This window comes from Macrotis lagotis, chromosome 2, assembly GCF_037893015.1.
Source record: "Macrotis lagotis isolate mMagLag1 chromosome 2, bilby.v1.9.chrom.fasta, whole genome shotgun sequence".
Taxonomy (NCBI): Eukaryota; Metazoa; Chordata; class Mammalia; order Peramelemorphia; family Peramelidae; genus Macrotis; species Macrotis lagotis.
Window position 1 is genome coordinate 251723724 of NC_133659.1, and position 22804 is coordinate 251746527.

Sequence of the window (22804 nt, forward strand, 5' to 3'; positions counted from 1 at the left end):
AAATCAAGTATCAAGGTGAAAGACAAAGGAAAATTAACAAAAGAAGAAAGAAATGTAATTAAATTATATATCTAGTTAGTGCCAATGTGTCTAAGCAACTGTGTTTAGATGTACAGATATAAAAACTAAAATGAAATCTTTGTCCTTCATTTTGAAGAAGACCATGATATCAGGAGGTGATGCCATGATAAGCACATGAACTGAATTTGGGTGAGGGGTTGTTATACTTAGTCACCAATCTCACTTTTTCAACCAGAGCCATCTGGGTCCAGTGGCCAGATATGAATCAGGAGTATTGGAGTTAGCCCTGGATGGGAGGCAATCAGTGTTAAGTAATTTGCCAAGGTCACACAGCCAGTGGGTATCAGAGGCTGGATTTTAATTGCCATCCTCTTAATTCCAAGGCCAGCTCTCTATCCACTGTGAATGATCTCCATATGAAAAGATATTACTTTCTTTTGGTATAATGCAGCATCTACACAAAGAAGGAAATACAATCATATAGAAAGTAATTTCAAGGGGACAATATTAATGTGGGTTGCAGGTTTTATGAAGGTCATCATTATACTCAAGCTAATCCTTGTTGAGAGTTGGGGATTGCATTAGATAGAAGGAAGATCAAAGTGCATTGTAAACAAAAGAAACATCCTATATAAAAGCAGAAACACAGGGATTATATTGTCATATTTGGGGAGCAGCAAATAAATGACTTTAGCTAAAACATAGAGTCTATGATGGGAATCAATGTGCATATATACATTTAAAAATAGTTTGGAAACAGATTATGAATCATTTTAAGTAGCAAACACAGGAGTTTGTATCTTATTCTAGAAATAACAAAGAGCCACTATAGGCTCTTAAATAGAGGACTGAGAGGATTCAAATCCACGCCTGCCAGTAACTAGATGAGCAGTGGACAGAACACTGGTCCGGGGATGAGGAGTGTCTGAGTTCAAATGTGAGCTCAGACATTTAATAGTTGTGTGACCCTGGGCAAGTCAATTAACCCTGCTTAACCAAAAAATAAAAATAAATAAACGTGCCTGAGAGATAGTAACAGCTATATGGAGGTTGTATTCATGAGGAGTCAGGCTAGGAAAAGGGACAAAAATTTGATAATTATTATAATAGTCCACACAAAAGGTGAGGAGAGTCTGAGCTAGGTAATGAGAATACAAGCAATGCAGTAAGGACAGAATCAACAAGACTGGGTGATTGATGGGATAGGAGGAAAGAGAATCAGAGGTTTCAAACCTAATAAAACTAGGAAGTTAGGAAGAAAAGTCGGTATGGTGAATAGGAAATGAGTTATATTTTGGACTTCTTGACTTGAGTTTGGGATGCCCTGAGGCATTCAAATGCAGATCTCCAATGGCTAAATAGGGATGATCTTTGATCTCTTGAAAGTGTATAATATCACCCAAAAAAGAGTGGAGAAAGGGAAGAGAAGACTTGGGATAAGTCTGAGGTAGATTCACTCATAAGGGAGGTACATGAATGATGATTTACCAAAAAGAAGAAGAGGTAATTTTCTAGCTTAGAATTACCAAGAATAGGTGCTATTATAATATGCAGAAGGGGATATCAAAAGCTGCTGAGAAGAAAAGAAAGATGAAAACTGAGATTCAGACTTATTGCTCAAGAGATACTTGGGTAAAATTGGAGAAAGCATCAGTGGAGACAAAATACCATCACCAAAGAGTAGAAGATGTAGTCTGATGCCCCACAGGCTGGTCCACAATTGGGCTTGCAGCTACTATACTTTCCTTGATGGGCTGGATGTCCGTGTGTTGACATGGAGGTGCACACAGAAGGGGCCAGACTGCAGCATACATCTCTACTGCAACTGAACCCTGAGCCTCTGCGAGGGCCTGGGGTCCAGGTGAGAGATTATTCTCAGAGCTGGATGAGCAGAAGAAGGATTTTTGGTTGAAACAGCAGGAAACCAAAGATCATCCAAGCTTAAAGAGACAACCTAATGAATGAGGACTGTAATCATTCTGGTTGGGAGAGAGTACAGGAAGAGACAAGTCTAGTGGATGATCCCATTAAATCAAGACTGCTATAAAAGGGAGAGAAAAAAGGACAGAAGTAATGAAGAGGAGGACCTCAACTTGGCAACATCATTTTCAGCAGAAGTCAACCTAAGGGAGGAAGATGCTGACCTGATATTGTATATTGAGATTGAACTAAAGAAGAGTAAAGAAATTGCGCAAAAGGTAGATTTAAAGAATGCTGAAAACTGTCTCTGAGCTTCCCAAGTCTCCTCAGCTAAGGAGAATAAGGAGATGCAGTCCAATCAGGGATGTACAGCATCCCTGAGGTGAATTTAGACATTGAAGCAAAAATTAAAAAAAAAAAATCATTTCAACAGGGGACACAAATGATAGGGGGTAACCACAATGTTATAAGTGGTTAACTTGGACTTAGAAGTGAAATTATAATGCAGAACTTGGGCTTTGTGTAAAAGAGTCCTAGTGGAAAAGCACTGACAAGAATATTTTTGTAAACTGATCACCTTACTTAGACAAAGTATAACCTTGCTCCTAATCTCAAATGCTCCTTCCTCCATCCTTCTCTGAATCATGGATGATCATCCCTGCTCCCCCTCCTTCCCTTTGCTGCTTGGGGGGGAGTGCTTTCTTCTCACTGCCTTCATTCCACTGTATGGAGGACCAGCTTTCCCCCAATAATGAGTTCCTTGGCACAAACAGGTAAAAGTTTATCTGGAAATTGCCACCTTGAAAGGTGAGTGTCTGTATTTCATTCCTTACTCTAATTTGAACCGTAGTGTTGGAGATTCCCCTAGCCCCCCCTCTTTTTTTTCCTTCTCACAGAGGAAAAGTTGCTATCAAAATACAGTTCAGCTTCTATGTAATCTAAGGCCCATCCCATCCTGGGAATTACACCAACAGACAATTTTCAAAGTCTTTCTTGCCCCATGATAAATGGAATAAAGTTAAAAGGTTAATATCAAACACTGATTAATGCAAATGTACTTTTGAATTGGTATATATACTATGAAATTTGGAAATCATTCTATAATTTAAATAAGGCTCCTATTAATTTTTTTGTTTGTTACCAAGAAGGTAACTTAAAAATGCTTTGCTATTATTTAGTAGGCTTTGTAGTTTTTAAAGGGTTAAATACATTTGTAAACATTTTTTGATGTCCCTATATCTAAGGAATATTGAAGTTTTACAACTTAAGGAAAAGAATTATGATGTAGTAAGTCAAGTCATGTATTAGCACTATGTTCATCTAACTGAAAAAGCTGGAAAAGTAAGGGTTAAAGTAAGGTTTTATATATTATAGATTATTTAACAAAAATATGTATGAAAAGCATAAAAAGGAATATTCTGTGGAATGAATACAGTCTGTGTGACTAAACAATATATTAAGGGAAAGGAAAATTGTAAATTCTGAGCAATGGGTTTGGATAATAATAAAATACTTACAAGGTAAAATGAAAAAGTATAAAAAGTCTGAGTTATATGAAACATAAATAAGGGATATAAAATTTACAGAGCATGGATTAAAGTATGTTGAGAGGATATGAGCAGATTTGACTTTGTATAAGTAAAAATACTGATTGAGAAAGTTTTGAAAATTGATTTTAAAATCAATGCAAAAAGAAAATAGAGTATAGAGAGCTATGATTCAGTTTAAAAGTTGTGAATTTTTTTAGGTTTGAGGAATCTAGAATAATACTAAATTGAGATGTGCTCTTAAATGGAATTGGAGTAATTTAAAAACTAAACATTGGATAGCCATTTTCTATATCTTTGGCAGTAGATTGACTAGAAATAGTGAAGCCTATAATATGAAAAATTTGGGATAGATAGCATTAGTTTAAATCTAGGATTGCAGAAATAAGATCATAAATTGATACTGTGTTCCATATATTCCATTTGGAATATAGATTCAGGTGTAATTGAATTCAATTTTGGCCACATATTAAGTGAAATATGTCCCTTCTAATTTGGTGTTTAAACCATGTCAGAATTTATTATACTATTTAACAGTAAGACAAATTGGAAAAATGCATGGATGTGAAATTTATTAACTGGGTGACTTAAGGAAATTACTTCATCTTTATTTCATGCAATTGCAAAGCCTCTGGTATAAGACAAACAATGGGTATATATTATGTAAACTGGTACTATTACTTCCATAATTAGGTATAAATGTTTCAAGTATGATAATATTTTATGCTTCTAAATAGGAACAGTTTATCATGATGCTAATGGTAACAAGAATTCTAATTTTACACACATTTAAGTGTATTGGAGTCACCTTATAATGAATTTGTTTCATGTTTCAAGTAATAATGATGGATTTTGTTTATAATTACAAGTTGGTAAACTTTTGTATGTTATTTTTTCAGTTTGGATATTATTGGTATGAACTGAAAGAAACTAAAAAAATCAGTGGAAAATTGTTTTTAAATCAGTCATATTATTTTATCAGATCTTGTTTTGTAATTAGAATTTAAAAAACTTTATTTTTCCACTTTTATCTGAAGTTAAGAGGAAGTTAATTCTATAACTATTATATTATCACTTATGAATGTGTAAGTAATTTGAAATTATTGTCATAATGCTAAAACCTGAAATTGGTCATTAATTACTGTTTGTGAAAAGATGCAATGAAATAGAAGCCTTATCTGGATTTTTTCTACTTATTTAAACAGTCAGCCATGGAGTATGAGACTGTGCAAATGGAATTCATTTATTGCATCCAGCAAAAGGGAAGTAGGATAGATGGATAGGCAGGCAGGTACAACAGACCCTATTCCCTTCTCTGCAGTCCCTGTCAGTTTAGGTCACCAGTCCTGGGAAATGAGCCAAGTTTGAATCATGGAATTTATAAAGTGAACTTGGCTTGCTATAAATCTTAGTTTCTGCCTGAACTAGAAATTATTTCTAATGATTTGGTATTTAAATCACAATAAATTTGAGCTGAAAGGAAAAAGCAAGGGATGAATTCTAAGTGAAATCTCTTATGTGTGTTTGAACTAGTAAACTTTCATTGCTTATTGCAATCCACAAGAGGAAAAATAATTAACCCTAAACTGTGATTGGTGAAAATTTGTTATTTAGTGCAAAAGTCTTTGGGACTATGACTGATTTTTGTTTTAAGGTTTGACTCTAGATTTTGTTGTGTGATATGGTCCATTGTCATTAATCCATCCAAGAACAGATAAAAGCTATTCACAGGGAATGTGATACCAAACTGCCACAGATAAAGATCTAAGTTTGGGAAAAGGTTGAAAGAAAGATCTTTGGTCTCAGTCTAAGATAATACCCTTCTGATTCAGTTTCCCTAATGTGCTCCTTTTGAAAGGAATTTGTCCTTTCTATATCCTTTGATCCAGCACTATCACTTCTAGGTCTATATTCCAAAATATATATATATATATATAAAAGAGGGGAAAGACCCACGTGTACAAAAGAATTGGAAATTGAGGGGATGTCCTTCAACTGAGGAATGACTAAATAAATTGTGGTATATGAATGTGACATAGTACTAAGGCTCTATAAGAAACCAATGGGCAGATTTCAGAAAACTCTGAAAAGACTTACATGAACTGATGCTGAGTGAGGTGAGCAAAACCAGGAGAACATTGCACACAATTGTATAATGATCAATTTTGTGTGTGTGTGTGTGTGTGTGTGTGTGTGTGTGTGTGTGAGTGAGATGTGTGATGATCAAATATGATCATCAGCATACTATAATCAAAAACAATTGTAAATAACTTGCTATGGAAAATACCATCCACATCTAGAGAAAGAACTGAGTCTGAATGCAAACCAAAGGACACTATTTTCAATTTTAAAAATTTCTTTTATGTTTTATGTTTTCTTTACACTCTCATGGTTTTTTGTTCCCTTTTGTTTTCATTCATTTTTCAGAACATGGCTATTAACAAGTTTCATATCTCATTAACAAGCTTCAATATCTTAATGATCTTGATTGATTGATGTCCTTCATTCTCACAAGAAGACCATGACATCAGGGAAGTGATGTCATTACAAGCACATGAAATGAATTTGATTAAGGGGGTGCTGTGCTAAGTCACCAGTCTCACTTTCTCCTCCAGGATCATCTGGATCCAGTGGCCAGATATGAATCAGAACAACTGGAGATGAACCTAGAAGGGAAACAATCAGGGTTAAGTATTAAGTGACTTGCCTTAGGTCACCTAGCTATTAAATGTCAAGTGTCTGAATCTGGATTCATACTCCAGACCTCTTGACTCCAAGGCCAGTGCTCTTTACAATGTGCCACCTAAGTACCCTAGGTGCCCTAAGGTATACTGGGCAGCTATGTGGCATGGTGAATAGAGCACTGACCTTAGAGTCAGGAGAGTGGGAGTTCAGATATAGTCTCAAGACTTGACTCTTACTAGCTGTGTGATCTTAGGCAACTCAGTCACTTAACCCTGACTGCCATCTTATTTTCTGACCTCAGTCTGTTTAATCTCCTTTTAGAATCTTTCTCCTCCAGGCTATTAGCCAAACATCTCCAACTTTTGAATGAAGCCTGATAACATCTCTACACAGTCATGGACAGTCATCTACTGAGTGAATGTTAACTCCCCAACAATTCTATGACTGTTTTTAGCTTGAAGTGGAAGCAGAATATGAAGCCTCCACCCTTGTGCCACTAACTTCCAAGTTGGAAAATGACAGGGTTGAGTTCATGGAATATGTGATTCAATTGGACTTAGAAGTGATAATTCCTGTGAGAATACAATGCAGAACATGAGCTTTCTGAGAGAAGGTCCATGAAGATAAAGTTCTGACATAAACATGTCTTTGTAAACTGAACTCAATTCACCTTACTTAGAGTATAACCTTGCTCATTATCTTAAATACTTCTTGAACCCCCTCCTTCCCTCCTAAAAACTTTGCACGTGGAAAAATTCCCTAGTCTATCCCTACCTACCCACTCCCATTATGAGGAACCAGTAAATGGAAAATTCCCTGGGCATTTGACTATCTGACTGAGATCCAAAACATCTTTGTAAAAAGTCCTCCTTCTACCCAATAGTCAAATCAACTAGGTTTGCCCCCCTCTTCTTGCCTATTAGTATCATAAAAGTCAGTTGACTCTTGTATATCTACATGAGTTCACTCACCCCTACTTCAAACCAGGGTCCTGAAGAGTCTAGGTTTCCATAAACCTCTCAGAGTTCCCCCAGCATCAAAGCATATCTACATATTAAACAACAGAACAAAGGGAAAGTGAAACCTCTTTTGTTCCAACTAATATGGCTGTGAACTATATGCAGCACAGTCAATTTTATCACAAAAAGCTCAGTGCCTCAATTCTGAGGCACAAGGAGGAATCAAAAACTTGACCCCTCAGGGTGGGAGATACTGGTATGTTAGAACCTGAGATGTCTCCTCCAAGTCAAAAGTCATTATGAGAAGTGGAAGAAAATAAACAGAACTATTGATAGCAACTCAAGGGTTGAAAAATGGAGAGGGCTTTTTGCATACTTCATTTTTATCAAGCACAATGTGTAAAGTAAAATCAGAAAAATAAAATTTTCTTTAAAAAATACAATCCTACGAGGAAATAAAGGCAACAGAGTTTTTCCACCTAGGAATTTATCAAAGGCAGAAGAAACATGATATAACAGTTTGAAAAGTTGCCTCTTATGATGAAAAATGCCATCCAAATATAGATGAAAAAATTGTAAAGTCTGAATGAAAATCAAAAAGCAATATTTTCACCTTTAAATTTGTTTTTTCTTCTTTCGCTCTCATGGTTTTTCCCTTTTGTTCTGATTCTTCTTTTGCACCATGACTAATAGTGACTAATGACTAATATATCAAATTACTTGATATTTTGGGGGGAGGGGCAGCTTGGGAGGGAAGCAGAAAACTTAACAGAAATGATTGTTGATAACTATTTTTACATATAGTTGGGAAAATAAAATTTAAAAATAAAATAAATTTTTAAAAAAAGAAAAAATGCCCCAAGCAAGTGAAAGACTTTGAAAGGTGGAAATTTAAGCATCTTTTCATGAACCAAGGAAGGAAACTAGATTAAAAATGAAAGTGAAAGCTCCTACTTGAATTTGGAGGGAATGTGATCAACAACACAAAAGTGAAGTTAGCTTTAGCAAAACTCACCTTTGCCTCTGAGATAGTGACAAAGAAGGGAAGAATGACAAATGCTATTAATGGTATTTGAGATAAGTAATTGGGAGAAAATGGAACTCATAATCATGGCCAAAATATGGAACAAAAGCTTCTGCCTAGAAGGAAAATAGAAGTGAGACAACTATGACTTAGAGAAATAATAAATATTTTGGAATAAAAAGTGCTCCAAGGAGTTAATCAGGGAAAAGTAATATATTTTTTATGTGACAGCCAGAATATACAGTCAAGATGCAATAATGATGATAAATACTTATAAAGTACTCATTTTATACCAGGAATAATCATTTTATAATTATAATCTCACAACAATCCTGAGAGATAGGTGCTAAATATAATTGTCATTTTACACATGAGAAAACTGAAATTCAGAGAGGTGAAATGACTTGGTCTGGGTCATTCAGCTAGTAAATATCTGAGGTCACATTGGACTTCAAATCGTGCTGACTGCAGACTCAGAATTCTATCCACTGTTACAACTAACTGCCAAATTTATAGTAATCCCATTCAGATGAGTTCCATGGCTTTTGTTACCTTTGTCATTCAACTGTTGAGGAAAATCCAAATCTGGGATTTGGAATGGCATAAGTACTGAAAGGATAGGGTAAGAGACACTTAAGACTAATGAGAGTAGAAAATTGAACTGGTCAGCTTGAAAGGACTGTCCAAAGCCAGAACACTAGAAATGACTAGGAAAGCAGTGAAGGTTGAAATGAGTTGAGATTTGCCTTGAAAACAAAAATAGATTTAGGAGTGGTAGGAGTAAAGGAAAGTTGCAAATGTATTAGATTAATCACACATAGAATAATTTTGACCTTCTGGATTGTACAGGTGGATCTCATATGAATATGATGAAATCAAAAATATCAAAAGAAAAGTGACCACCCTCTCTGTGTGAGAGAAAGAGAGAGATAGAAAAGATAAAGGTCATTGTCTTTGATGAGGCAACATAATGGGAAGCCAGTGTGTTTGATGGAAATAAACATGTATATTGAAGTCCCTGGAAGGGACAGCTAGATGGTTCAATATATAGAGTACCAGTCCTGGAGTCAGGAGAAACAGTTCAAATATGGCTCCAGACACTTAGTGGCTTAGCTCTGTGATCCTGGTCAAGTCACTTATCCCCAATTAACTCCAAAAGGAAATTAAGTCTATGAACTTGCTTGACAGATGATCCAAGAGGTCAGAAAATAAATACCAACATGATCTCTAATAGGATAATACATTTAGATTGGGCAAATTGGATTAGATAGAGAGCCTAGTCCAGAACCCAGAACCAAAAGATGTTGAAAATCAGAGGTGTTGGACAGAAACTAATATAAGTAAGGGCAATCTAAACAAGACTAATCTCCTAATTTTGATCAAATCACATTCTGCATTTCCTTCAATAAAATGACATCCTTAAAGGAACTTTTATTGTATATCTAGTGATGCATTTGTGTGTCTGTGTCCTTAGTTCCATACACATAATAAGCACTTAATGAATGTTTGTTCAACTACTCTGAATACTCCTTGCCCCTGGTATCTTAAACTTGTTTAGTGCTTATTCTCCAATTACCTCTAACCACTACAACTACTAGCACTGAACATAACCAATGGATGCCATATTTCAGAAGAAAGGGAGGACTCTGTTTCAATGTTCTTGTATGAGAAGAGGTTCCAAGTCCTGTGGTGTGTCAAAGTTGATATATCACAATCACACTAAATGATCCATGTCTGTGACCAAGGTCCATGTGAAGTCCTCACAAACAGCAGCACTAGACTCAGCACACACAAGCAGACAACAATATCCCTAAATAATATCACAAAATCAAATATTTGGAGACATCAATATTCATGTTTCTGTCCTTCAGACACTGTCTTATCAGTGCAACTCTTCCACCCCATACATGAATATCATTACAAAAGTGGTCATTCAACCTCTAGTGGATGCAAAAATCCACCAAATGTAGATCCAAGTTGAAAAGGGATGGATTCCTGGGTCCTTCAGAAAAGGAAAGATAACCAGGCCCATCTTACCCATAATCCTCCAAGAATACCCCTACAGTGCAAAAGATCAAAGGTTTCAATCTTTGCCCCTCCAATTAAAAGTCCAGGACTTTAAGATTAAGAACATTTAACAAGCATAATGAGACACACCTTGGGGCAAAATTCATAGAAGAATTGTATTCCTTGGGCATTTCTATTTTAACAAGGGTTTTATTGTTCTTTTCCCATCAGAGGATAGCACTGAGATGGAAGAATAAAAAAATATTTGACAGTTGAAAAACATATTTTTTTTCATTTAAAGAAAACACAAATATGAAGAAATAACTCTCAGCTCACCAAAAAGGAAACCCAGGAAACCACTGGACCAAACAAGGGCCTCAAAGGTGTTTTGTTACCTTTCGCCTCAGGGCTCCCATCACCTCCTTGTTCCTCAGAGTATAAATAAAAGGGTTAAGCATGGGAGTTACAACTGTGTAGAAAAGGGAGAAGATTTGGTCTGAGTCCTTATTGGCAGTGGTTCCAGTTTTCATGTAGGCAATGATCCCCATCCCAAAGAAGAGTGTGACAACCAGAAGATGGGAAGTGCAAGTGGAGAAGACTTTATGGCATCCCTGACCAGAGGCTACCCCAAGGATGGTGATGAGGATTCACACATAGGAAAATAGGATCAATGCAAAGGGAGTAATGATAAAGAGCAGAGTGAAAGTAAGATTCCCAACTTCAGCCCAGAATGTGTCTCCACTTGAAAGATTCAAAACAGGAAAATTGTCACAGAAAAAGTGATGAACAGTGTTGGTGCCATGGAAGGGCAAGGTAAAGATGAATATGGAGTTGGTAGTTCCTGTGATGATACCCATTAAATAAGAAGCACCCACCATACCCACACATATCTTCCAGTTCATTAACATGGTATAATGCAGGGGTCTACAAATGGCAGCAAAATGGTTATAGGCCATGGCAGTGAGCAGGCAGCATTCAGTAATGGCAAAGAGGATGAAGAAATACATCTGGGTGAAGCAGCTAGCAGGGCAGGATGTGAGAAAAGAAGATCAGTCAGCATCCTAGGCACAATAGTCGTAGTATAGAGAATCCCTACCACAGAGAGATGTCGAAGGAAGAAATACATGGGAGTGCTCAGGGCCGGGTCCAGCAGGGTAAGGGTGATGATCAGGGAGTTGCCCAGCAAGGTAACCAAGTAGACAAAGAGTACACCCCAAAAGAGGGCACTCTGCTGGGCCTCCAAATATGAGAATCCCAACAAAAGAAATTCAGTCACTGATGACCCATTATCATCATCCATGTCCCTTAAACCTGAATCTGGGAACAACAGGGTCAAGGTAGAGTTGTAGTCACAAAGTAAAGAAAGTAGACATTGCTGCCATAGGAGAGACCCAGGTTAAACAAACAAATACTTCCCAAGTGGGGCGATTATGATTGATAAGCAGTGGGATGTATAAATATTAATTCTGATAAAATTATAATATATGTGGATTTTTTTAAATTTCTCAAATGTATATAATATCAATATAGTCCCTTCTACCTAGCAAAGCCCTGGGTTCTATGAACAGAAACCTCAGCCATTAAAAGTGACTGAAGATGTGATCAGATATTGGCACACATAGAGAAGTATTATGGGGAAAGAAAAAGACAGAGAGAGAAAAGAAAAAGAGATTGTAGAGAGGAGACAAAGAGGGAGATAGGAGAGAGGAGAGCAAAAATAAAAGCAGAGAAATACTTTGAGGCAGACAGAATGAGACACAAGATGAGGTAAAATTTCACCTCAAAATATGATTGCCATCACCCATGGGGCTCCTCCCCAGAGCCCCTGTTAGAGGTAATAGCTGCTAGCAGCTATTTCCATATGGGTCCCTGGTTTACTATCCCTGAGCTAAAGCCCATGGGGAACCATGAGAATGGGGGGGGGGAGAAGAAAGGATGGTCAGACTGTAATCTAGAGGAAAGTAGGAAGTCTTAAGATCAACTTTGCCCTTAGGCCCTGATCTTCCTAAGGAGAAGTGAAAAGTAGTTACCAGCAATTTCTACTCCCTGATCTCCCTGAAATGTAGGAATGGAGATCTGGGACAAGAGACACTTCAGTCTCATCTCCATCACCCCAACTCCATCAAAAGTATTAGATGATGGAAGGGATATTTGAAACCTGTAAAGAAATGGATGTCCAGAAAGAAGGAATTTACCCACTGAGTCTAAGCCAGATGTCCTCGCAAGATGTGAAGGAGATGAGGCATCTCAAGATGCATACCTTCTGGTCAAGATGGAAATCACCTTGTTTTCCTGCCTTCACCCTTTAGATGGTTAACATTTCCACAGATTGAAACAGTCAGAATTTTATTGATAAACACGCCTTCCTATATTGATGCAAAGCAGCCAAGCTACAACCTGGGGGCAGCTAGATGGCACAGTGGATAGAGCACTGGCCTTGGAGTCAGGAGTACCTGAGTTCAAATCCGGCCTCAGACACTTAATAATTACCTAGCTGTGTGGCCTTGGGCAAGCCTTTCAAAAAAAAAAAAAACTAAAAAAAATCATGAACAGCAAGCTAGCAAAGTGTCTGGTAGACAGGTTGACTAGCAACTATGCAGGAAATCTGGAAAGGTTCATAGCCACCACTCCATCATAAGCTCAATCATGGGCTCCCTAAGTGGAAAAGGAGCATCAGCAGCAGTGCTAGGATCTTCCTGTCACAGTAGCTGCCAGCTGCAACCACCACCATTGTCAGGGGAGTAAAAGCTAATTACTGAGACAAGGACAAAAGCTATAAATAGGCAATGAGCTTTAAAAGTCTCTCATCAGTCAGATTCTTCCATCTAGTATCATCTGGATTAGCAGAGATAAGTCCTTTTTATGGGACTGATTATTCTTCTATGATAAAGGAAGTAATCTTTCCTTAAGATGACTGAGGCAAATTTCACCTCCAAAAGAGATATATAGTAGGAATGCTTCTTCAAATTTCCTTTCCATATGCCCAACAGAATTTGACATGGATGAACCAATAGGTCACTCCCATTTTCACAACTTTTTAAAATCAGTGAATATAGGACTCTGGGTTTGAATCACTGAAACTTGAAATTCAAATCCTCAGATGCTTAATAGCATGTACTTTAATACTTCATTGTCTTGGCTATCTGCTGTTTACATTCTGAAATATCACATAGTTTGGAGAAGACTTTAACAATATGGGGCATCTTAATCAAACCCCACTTCACAGTATATCCTCTATATATTATATATGTAACATGCATGAGTGTATATATATATATATATATATATATATATATATATATATATATATGGAAAAACAGAGATAGATATCACTTTAAAGTGACTTACCACAACCTGTGAGTCAAGCAGGGCAAGTATTATTACTAACATGAAGTGTCCACAGATTTTTTAAATATTAATGAATGTTGACTTTTGTTTAAAAATGTTTTAGCATATATTAATGACATGATGCCATTTTTATTATTTTTTCTATAAACATTGTCAATTCTCTTTATTATGTTACAGATGTTGAAAATAGTATTCTCAGTAAAAATATAATGTGGACATTGTGAGTAATCTTTAAATCTTCTGTTGTGATCTCATTACTAATATTTTAATTACTAATATTTCAATATTTTATGGTTTTATACTCATTAAGAACATTTTTCTTTCCTTTTTTGTACAATTCTGATTTGTATCATATAAAGAGTCAGGTAGGATTCATTCTTTTATTTTGTTAACAGCTTAAGTAACATTGGAATGAAGTGTTCTTTGATTATTGGACAAATCCACTTGTTAAACCATCCTGTCCTGGACTTTTTTTGCTTTGAGAGTACATTTATGGTTACTTTACTTTCTTTTTTTTTCCTGAAACTTGCATAATTTAAATTCTTGCTAAATTAATCTAATTTTAATTCAATTTAATCCAATTAAAATGTCATTAGTATTTTTGTACAAATTCATCAGTTTCATCAATATTAACAGTTTTGTTGGCAAACAACTGAGCAAAATAGTCTTTATAATTTCTTTTATCTTCATTTCTTTTGAGTTCTCTTTTCCACTTTTGCTACTACTGGCAATTAGATTTTCATCTTGTAAATTTAATGAAAACCACTGACTGTCTGGTTAATTTTGTTCATAAGGTTAACTCCTGGTTTCACTTCTCTATTTAATAAACTATTACTGCTGTTTAACTTCAAATTTCTTAGTATCTAGTTCAATGTTGACTTGGAGGTTTTTTGATTTGTTACTTTTCTAATTGTTTACAGGTATGTCCAAGTGATTATCAAATTCATTCCTAATGCAGCAGAAACAAATAAGATGTACGTAAGGGAAAGCTAGGTACAGTGGATAAAGCAATGGTCTTAGACTCAGAAGGACAGGAGTTCAAATCCAGCCTCAGACACTTGATACTTTTACCTGTATGACCCCAGGTAAGTCACATAACCCTAACTGCCTCCATGCTGTGTCATCTCCAGTTGTCCTGATTCATAGCTGGCCACTGGATCCAGATGACTCCAGAGGAGAAAGGAAGACTATTGACTTTGCACAGCATCCCCTTACTCTCATCTAATTCTTATGAATGTCATGGTATCACCTCCCTGATATCATGGTCTTCTTTGAGAATGAAGAACAAATATCAATGTCAGAATAAGAGTTTAAAGGTATGAATTTTTCACTAAGATTGTGTTACATGTATCACAAAAATTCTCTTGGCTCAGTTGCCATTTCCTTTGATAAAATTATTTATTGTTCTTTGATTTGTTCTTTGAAGTATGAATTCTTTAGAGGTAATTTACTCATTAATTGATTTTCAACCATTTCTTCAAATTCCCTTCATTGAATATAGTTTTATTAAACTATCTTAGGTAGAGAGTGTTTAATATTCTGCTTTTCTGAATCTGTTGGTGAGGTTTTTAATAAATGGCTTAGTACTCAATTAATTTCTGTAAAGTTATTGTGCTTACCTGAAAAATATGCCATAGCTCTTACATAATGCATGAGACTTGGTAAACAATTAAGTAGTATTCATTTAATTTGCAAAATGTCCATGTAATATGATTGTTATTTTTATCATCTCTCTTTTAAAGATCAGGTAACAGAAGCTGAGAAAATTAAGTGATTTGGTCAGAGCCACATAGTCAGTTCTTGGCTGAAACAGGATCTGAACTGTAGTCTTCCTCATTCTAGGTATATCACTCTAGCTGCAAAGGCATCAACTGCCCAAGGGTATAAACATTTCAATTCAAATACAGAAATTGAATAAGTGCTTTTTCTCTTGAACTATTTGAAAATTATATTTATGTCTTTATCTTATTTGTTCTTATTTATCTTTTGGTTTGATTTGTCTTGATATGAATGATTATATTTAAACTTCCCTATTATAGTTTTGTCATGTATTTGTCCCTGAAATAATAATTATTTAATAATAACTAGCACTGATACAGTTCTTTAAAGTTATCAAGGCATTTTAAAAATATTACTTCATTTGATTGAAGGAGGTTTGTACATGCCTGCCTCCTTTTATTACACTTAGTTTTCTTGGGTTTTACAAATACTGTAAGTTAAAAGCTTCTGGCAATACTGAATTACAAGTCTATAGGTAATTTTTTTTTCCAATGCTATGAGCTCACATCATGTCTATGTGTCATATTGTGGTAATTATCATAACATGTCAAAGTTTTTTCATTATTATTAAATCTGTTACAGTGAACTATTATAAGTGATATTTGTTGCTACTATTAAAATTTCATTGGAATACCTTAAACTATGCCTATGTGAGACATCAAATTTAATTAATAGATGTTCTGTCTCTCCTTGTACTCTAGTCTTCCTAGTTTGTGAGATACAAACTATATTGAAACTAAATTAATAACTCTACAAAGGACACTAAGTGTTCAAGGGAAAGGACGAATCAACTTATGTAGCAAACTTCATTGTCTTATTTCAAGAAATTTCCAGAGTTTACAAAACTTTAGTAACCACCACCCTCATTAGTCAGCAGCCATCATTTTTGAGTGAAGACATCTACAACCAAAGAAATTATAAATTGCTGAAGGCTCAGGTGAGGGTTAGCATTTTTTGTAATAAAATATGTTTAATTAAAGTATGTATGTTGGTTTTTAGACATAATATATTACACATTTAATAAACTGAACTATAATATAAATACAATTTTATTTGCACTGGAAAACAAAAAATTCATGTGACTCATTTTATTACTATATTTAGTGATGATCTGGAACAATCTTTCTGAGGTATGTTTATACTATTAGTATTTCAGCTTTTAAAATTAGGCAATCAGAGGGGCAGAGCCAAGATGGCGACAGGAGAAGATGCTCACTTAGGTGTTCCCTCCATAATATTTCAAAAATCTTAAAACTATGACTCTAACTAAATTTTTGAGAGACAGAACCCACAGAAAGATCCAGTGAGGCAATTCTCCAGACCAAGGTAACCTGGAAAACAGTGGAAGGCTCTGCTCCACAGGGTTAGAGGGGTGGCCCTGCCAGAGTGAAAAAAACTACATCCTCTTGGAGGCAGCCCCAGGGCACCTGGAAGCCCCAGTTCACAGCAGCGGGGACAGTTTCCTGACTTACATCCCGGAGAATACCGGGCACAACTTGGGGGATCAGTGGGGGGAACCTCTGCCAGAGCATGCATACAAAGACCAGGCTAGCAGGCAGCCTGGTCAGCAGGGCTATGGCAGCAACCCCAGAAATCCAGATCCAGGAAACGGAAAAAGGTGTGGAGCCTCCAGGCAACTGATGCCCATTGAAGGTAGGGGAGACTTCTTAGATTTGTCCTCTGTACCTGGAACAAGACTCTGGGGGGTGCTGACCACATTCAGATCCTGATCACAATCTAGTCCCCCCCCCCAATAGAAGAGCCTCTCCTGCCCACCTCAGCCCCATGGCAGAGGGGTGTGCTTGTGGTCATTCAGAGACCAGGATGGAAGTCAGAGCTTCACACACTGAGATCCCTAGGGGAGGGGGTGTCCCAATAATGAAAGCTCAGGAAGCACCCCAAAACCTGAAACAGGCTGGAGAAATGAGTAAAAAGAGAAAAAAGAAGAACACCCTTGTGAAATACATTGTCTATGATCCCAAGAAGGATCAAAATACTCAATCTGAAGATGAGGAAGTCCAAGTTCCTGCATCTAAAGACTCCAAGAAAAATTAAAGTTGGGCTCAGGCTATGATAGAGCTCAAAAAAGATTTTAAAAATGAAGTCAAGTAGATAGAAGAAAAATTGGGAAAAGAAATGAGAAAGATACAGGAAAAACATGAGAAAGAAGTCAGCCGCTTAGTAAAGGAGATCCAAAAAATGCTGAAGAAACTAACATGTTAAAAACCAGCATAAGTAAAATGCATAAAACAGTTCAAAAAGTTATTGAGGAGAAGAATGTTTTATAAAGCAAAATTGGCCAGATGGAAAAAGAGATAAGAAAGCTCTCTGAGGAAAAGAAATGCCTCAGATGTAGAATTGAGCTAAAAGAAGCTGATGACTTTGTAAGAACTCAAGACACAGTACTTCAACACCAAAAGAATGAAAAATTAGAAAATGTGAAGCATCTTATTGAAAAAAAACAAATGATCTGAAAAACAAATTCAGGAAAGATAATTTAAAAATTATTGGGATACCTGAAAGTCACGATCAGACAAAGAGCCTTGTCCTCATTTTTAAAGAATTTCCACTGGAAAATTACCCAGATATCCTAGAACCAGAGGGCAAAATAGAAATTGAGAGAATCCACCAATCACCCCACAAAAGAGATCCAGAAAAACAACCCCCAGGAATATTATAGCCTAGTTCCAGAACTCTCAAATCAAAACGAAAATATTATAAGCAGCCAGAAGGACACAATTCAAATATCATGGAGCTGCAGTCAAGACTTAGCAGCAACTACATTAAAGGCTCATAGGGCTTGGAATATAATATTCCAGAAGGCAAAAGAGCTTGAAATGCAACCAAGAGTCAACTTCCCAGCAACTTCCAGGGGCAAAAGATGGACTTTTAATGAACCAGGGGAATTTCACATGCTCCTGTTGAAACAACCAGAACTGAACAGCAAGTTTGACCTTCAAATACACGACTCAGATGATGCATAGAGAGTGGAGGAGAAGGGTAAAACATGAGAGAATTAATGATGATGAACTGCATGTATTCCTGCATAGAAAATAATACTGATAATACTCATATGAACCTTCTCATTCAATAGAGCAGGTAGAATGATGAAGCACAGGAGAGAGATGAATTTGAAGATATAATATATTGTAAAAATGGAGCCAATGGCTAAAAGGGAAACTAGGAGTAAGAGAAAGGAGAGGTGGACTAGGCTAAAATAATTCATATTAAAGACTTTTTTTGCAATGAGCTTTTGCAATGATATAGGAGGTGGAGGCGAGGGGTAATGAGGGAACCTTCACTCTCATCAGAAATGGCTCAGAGAGGTAACAGCATGTACACTCAATAGGGTATAGAAATCGAGAAGAAAAAGGAGAGAAGGTAGAAAGGGGGAAGGGGGGAAATGTTGGTGATAGAGGACAGGGTAGATCATAGGAAAGAATAGTCATACATAACACATTTTCTTTTTTACTTCTTGTAAGGGGCTGGGATTGGGTGGCCTCTCCGGGACCATGGGGCTGGGTGGCTGTTGGATCTGAGGGGTGGTATATGGAATCAGGGTCTCTTGGTCCCAAGGCTGGTGATTAGTCTGCAGGGCCATTCAGCTACCCTACAGAATATTTTAGAAGAGGCACAGAGTGAAAGGAGAGAGAAAATATAATATAAGGTAGTGGGGAGGTATGGATGGAGGGAATTACAATCAGCAACAACAACAGTGGAAAAATATGGAAGTAGCCTTTGTGATGGACTTATCATAAAGAATGTGATTCACTTGAGACAGAGCTGATGGTATCAGAACACAGACTGAAACAGTTTTTTCTCTTTCCTTTAGTTTATTTCTCATGAGGATCTATATTTTGGGGGGAGTATTATGGTTACTTTTAAGCAAGAATATTTTAGTAATGCATTAAAACAATCACTTGTACAAAAATTTAAAAAATTAATTATAAATAAATAAATAAATAAATGAGGAAATGAGGAAATTAAAGCAGATGGAGATTAAGTGCTTAGCCTAAGGTCACACAACAAATAAATGTCAAAGTGTGATTTGATTTAGGTCTTCCTGACTACAAACTTAATGCTCTACTCACTGCACCACCTACTAACCCCTAAAAGACCTTTCTGTCTGAAATATTCACATGCCATGCCATTACTGCAGTTGGATAGATATTAAGCAAGGAAAGAAGCCTTTTTTAAGCATTAACTATGACCCAGGCACTGTGCTGATCTCATTACAAACTCAATCAAACCTCATAATAACCCTGAGAGGTTAAGTGACATTATTGTTCCTATTTTATCATTGAAAAAATAATTGAGGTAAACAGAAATTAAGAAACTTACTCAGGATCACAGAGCTAGTGGGAATTTAAGGCCAGCTTTGGACTCTGGTCTTCCTAACACCAAGCTCAGCCCTCTATCCACAGTCTCAACCTCTAAGTGCCTCTTCATATAATAAGTATTAATACTGATTCTTTTTTTCATGGGGAATTGAAGCCAATGAAGTTTCCTTGTCAATATCTTTTTAATCCTGTCTATTTTTGCTGTTACTCTGTATGAAATCATAATTTCAAATGAAATTCACCTGCAACAGAAATAAAATTTAACCCTAGCCTTCAGCATAATTCTGCATGAGTCTATATTTTTCTTGTAAACAATTTATTGTGGACAGCTAGGTGGCACAGTGGATAGAACACCAGTCTCAGTGTCAGGAGTGCTTGAGTTCAAATCCAGCCTCTGACACTTAGTAAAATTAGCTGTTTAACCTTGGGCAAGTCACTTAACCCCATTGCCTTGCCAAAAAAAATTATTGGACTTTCATGGCAGGGGGCTTCATCCCAATCATAATTATGATTTTAAAAAAATCATCATTTATATATTTTCCTCCAACTTCTGCTTTTATTCTTTTTTTGCATCCAACACTCTCTTTACAAAGCAGGTGATAACAAGAGAAGGTTGTTTAACTTTTAATTATCTATAACTGAAGAGATCTCTTTGTCCCAATACTCTTCTTCTCTTCTCCTTACCTAGTCTTCATCTCAAATTTTAGTCTTTCTTTTCTCTTAATCTCCCCTTCATGATCCATAACACCAGAATTTTTTATGCCAACCATATCCTGCCTCTAAACCACCCCTTTCTCCAACTTTCTCATGATTTCTCTGCTGAAGATAATGTATTTGTGTACCAAAACTCTGGGTATGAATGCGTGTATGAAATTGTGCTAAATTCTCCTTTTTTTCCAGTTCATATGAAAATGAGGTTCATGTTAACACATTCTCTCATCCCTTCCTCCATGGCTAGAGACTCTTCAACATACATTCCTTAGTTATATGAAATAGTAAGTTCTTTCCCCCTTTCCTTCCTTTTTTTAAAGACCATTATGAAAATCACCTTGTTCAGTCATTTCATTCTTTCATTTCCACTATGAGGTCAAATCTCCACAGGTGGCTGACCCTAAGAAGGACACTGTGTGGTCTCCTCTCCTCTTTGAGGCTTCCAGGATAAGGATCCTACCTCTTCTGTGACCTCTGAGGACAACTCTGGTCACACTACAGCTTCATTCTGCTGGAACTTTCCTAGTCAGGGAGCTTCTAGGAAATTTTGCACTGTTTCCTCTCCAGGGTGTTTTATTTTTGATCATCTTTTGAATTAACCTTGGATTGTATGAAATGGTTTATTGAAGGGTCACTTGGAATTTGAAGGTTATTGCTTGATTGGTTGCACCTGGTAATTCACTGGAATACAGGAGGGAAGAGGTGAGTGCTCTACACCTTTCACTTGGTCGACTTCACCTGGAATAGCAAGCAATACTTAAGGACATTTTATACACCACACATACATTGTGACATATGCTGGGGAGACAAGAGCCAAAATGACACAATCCTTCCCATTAAGGTTGTTACATTTCTATAGAGAGACAGAATATGGGTATATACACAAAAAATTAAAGTTAATTTGGAGTGGGAGGTAAAGACACTAGCGGTTGGAAAGAACAGGAAAGAGATTATATTTGAGATGAGATTTCAACTGAGTTTTGAAATTCTAAAAGATGGAGTTGAGGACAGAGGACATTCTAAAAGGGGAGTTCATCCCTCAGGAATGGAGAACAAAGAAAAGAGACTGGACAACCAATTTAAGTGCAACATGGTGAGAGTAAAATAAGAAATGAGGAATAAATCTGGAAAGGTGAAATGCAATCAGTTTGTGAAGGAAACTAACCATCTTAGCATAAAGTTCATCATTGATGTAAGCCTCTTACTATACCCACAGTACACCATTCAAATTAGAGAAAAATGGCAGAGTCCTCTTCTTCCATATGATCTGCTTTCTGAGTCTTAAGAACTATTCACAATTCAGCATTTCCCCAGATAATATCTCGAATGTACTTCACACAGACACTTGAGTAAAATTCATTCCCTTCTCTTTCCTCTCCTCTACAATAATCAAGCCAAACAATTGTTTACGTCAAAAAACATACTTCCTTGACACATGTTGTGACAATAGTGTGCCTGGTGCTAGTACATGTAGACATCAGGTTACCTTCTCTGACTCTATCATTAATGAAAATGCACATATGATCTGATGGGAAAGTAAGCAACCACCACCAGGATTGTAATAGAGTGAGATATTTAGATAGAGCAATGTGAGTTAGAGAGACTAGGTCAGACCTGCAGATCTCAGAACCAAAGGAGCCAGACACAGGATAAGTATCCATCTCAACTTGGTCTAGGACTAACATCTGATGGAATTAAGAGTTTCAAAAAGACATATTTGGGCAGGAAATATTGACTTCATAGTGATGCTGGAGATCAAAGGACTTGAACAGAAGCAGCTATAAGCAAGAACAATCTAAATAAACTTATCCACTAATTTAGATAAAGTAAAATTCAGCATCTCCTGTAGTAAAATCTGAGTTCTTTAAAGGATGAATTGGTACACCAGTATTATGCACAACTTCTTCACATAGAAAGCACTTGATGAATGCTTATTCAACAGATCTGAATATTCCCTAACAATGGGAAAGATTTATATAGCTCATCCTCTGATTACTTCTCAGGACTTCAGTAGTTACTGGCACTAAATCCCAGTGCAATGTCTTACTAGAGAGGAAAGAGAGGACTCCATTTCAAGATTTTAGTACAGGAAAGGATCCTAAGTCTATAGTGACTGTTGCCCGGGGTGCGTCAAAGCTAATGTATCACAATCACACTGATTCATCCATATCAGCATCCCTTAATCCATCTGAATCCTTCCCAAATTAAAGCCCAAGAATAGGCACACACTTATATACTCAACACTCCCAAATAATGTCACAGAATCCAAATAACAAAATCCCAGGTTTAAAAGAATCCTTAAGGATGTTGGTGTTCAACTAACAGCTTCTGGCCATATACCTGGACAACACTTCTATACAAATTATATATATATATATATACATATATATATATGTGTGTGTGTGTGTTCATGTATGTGTGTATGAATACATGTATATATGTGTGTATATTTGTTGATTTATT

At 36.4% G+C, this 22804-nt stretch overlaps 2 pseudogenes; one reads left to right on the plus strand and one right to left on the minus strand.

The window, feature by feature from the left end:
* Positions 1-1493: 1493 nt before the first annotated feature.
* On the plus strand, positions 1494-7435 carry LOC141512177 (splicing factor C9orf78 pseudogene; annotated as a pseudogene).
* A 3105-nt stretch (positions 7436-10540) lies between these two features.
* On the minus strand, positions 10541-11463 carry LOC141511596 (olfactory receptor 10P22-like; annotated as a pseudogene).
* Between the last annotated feature and the right edge of the window lie 11341 nt (positions 11464-22804).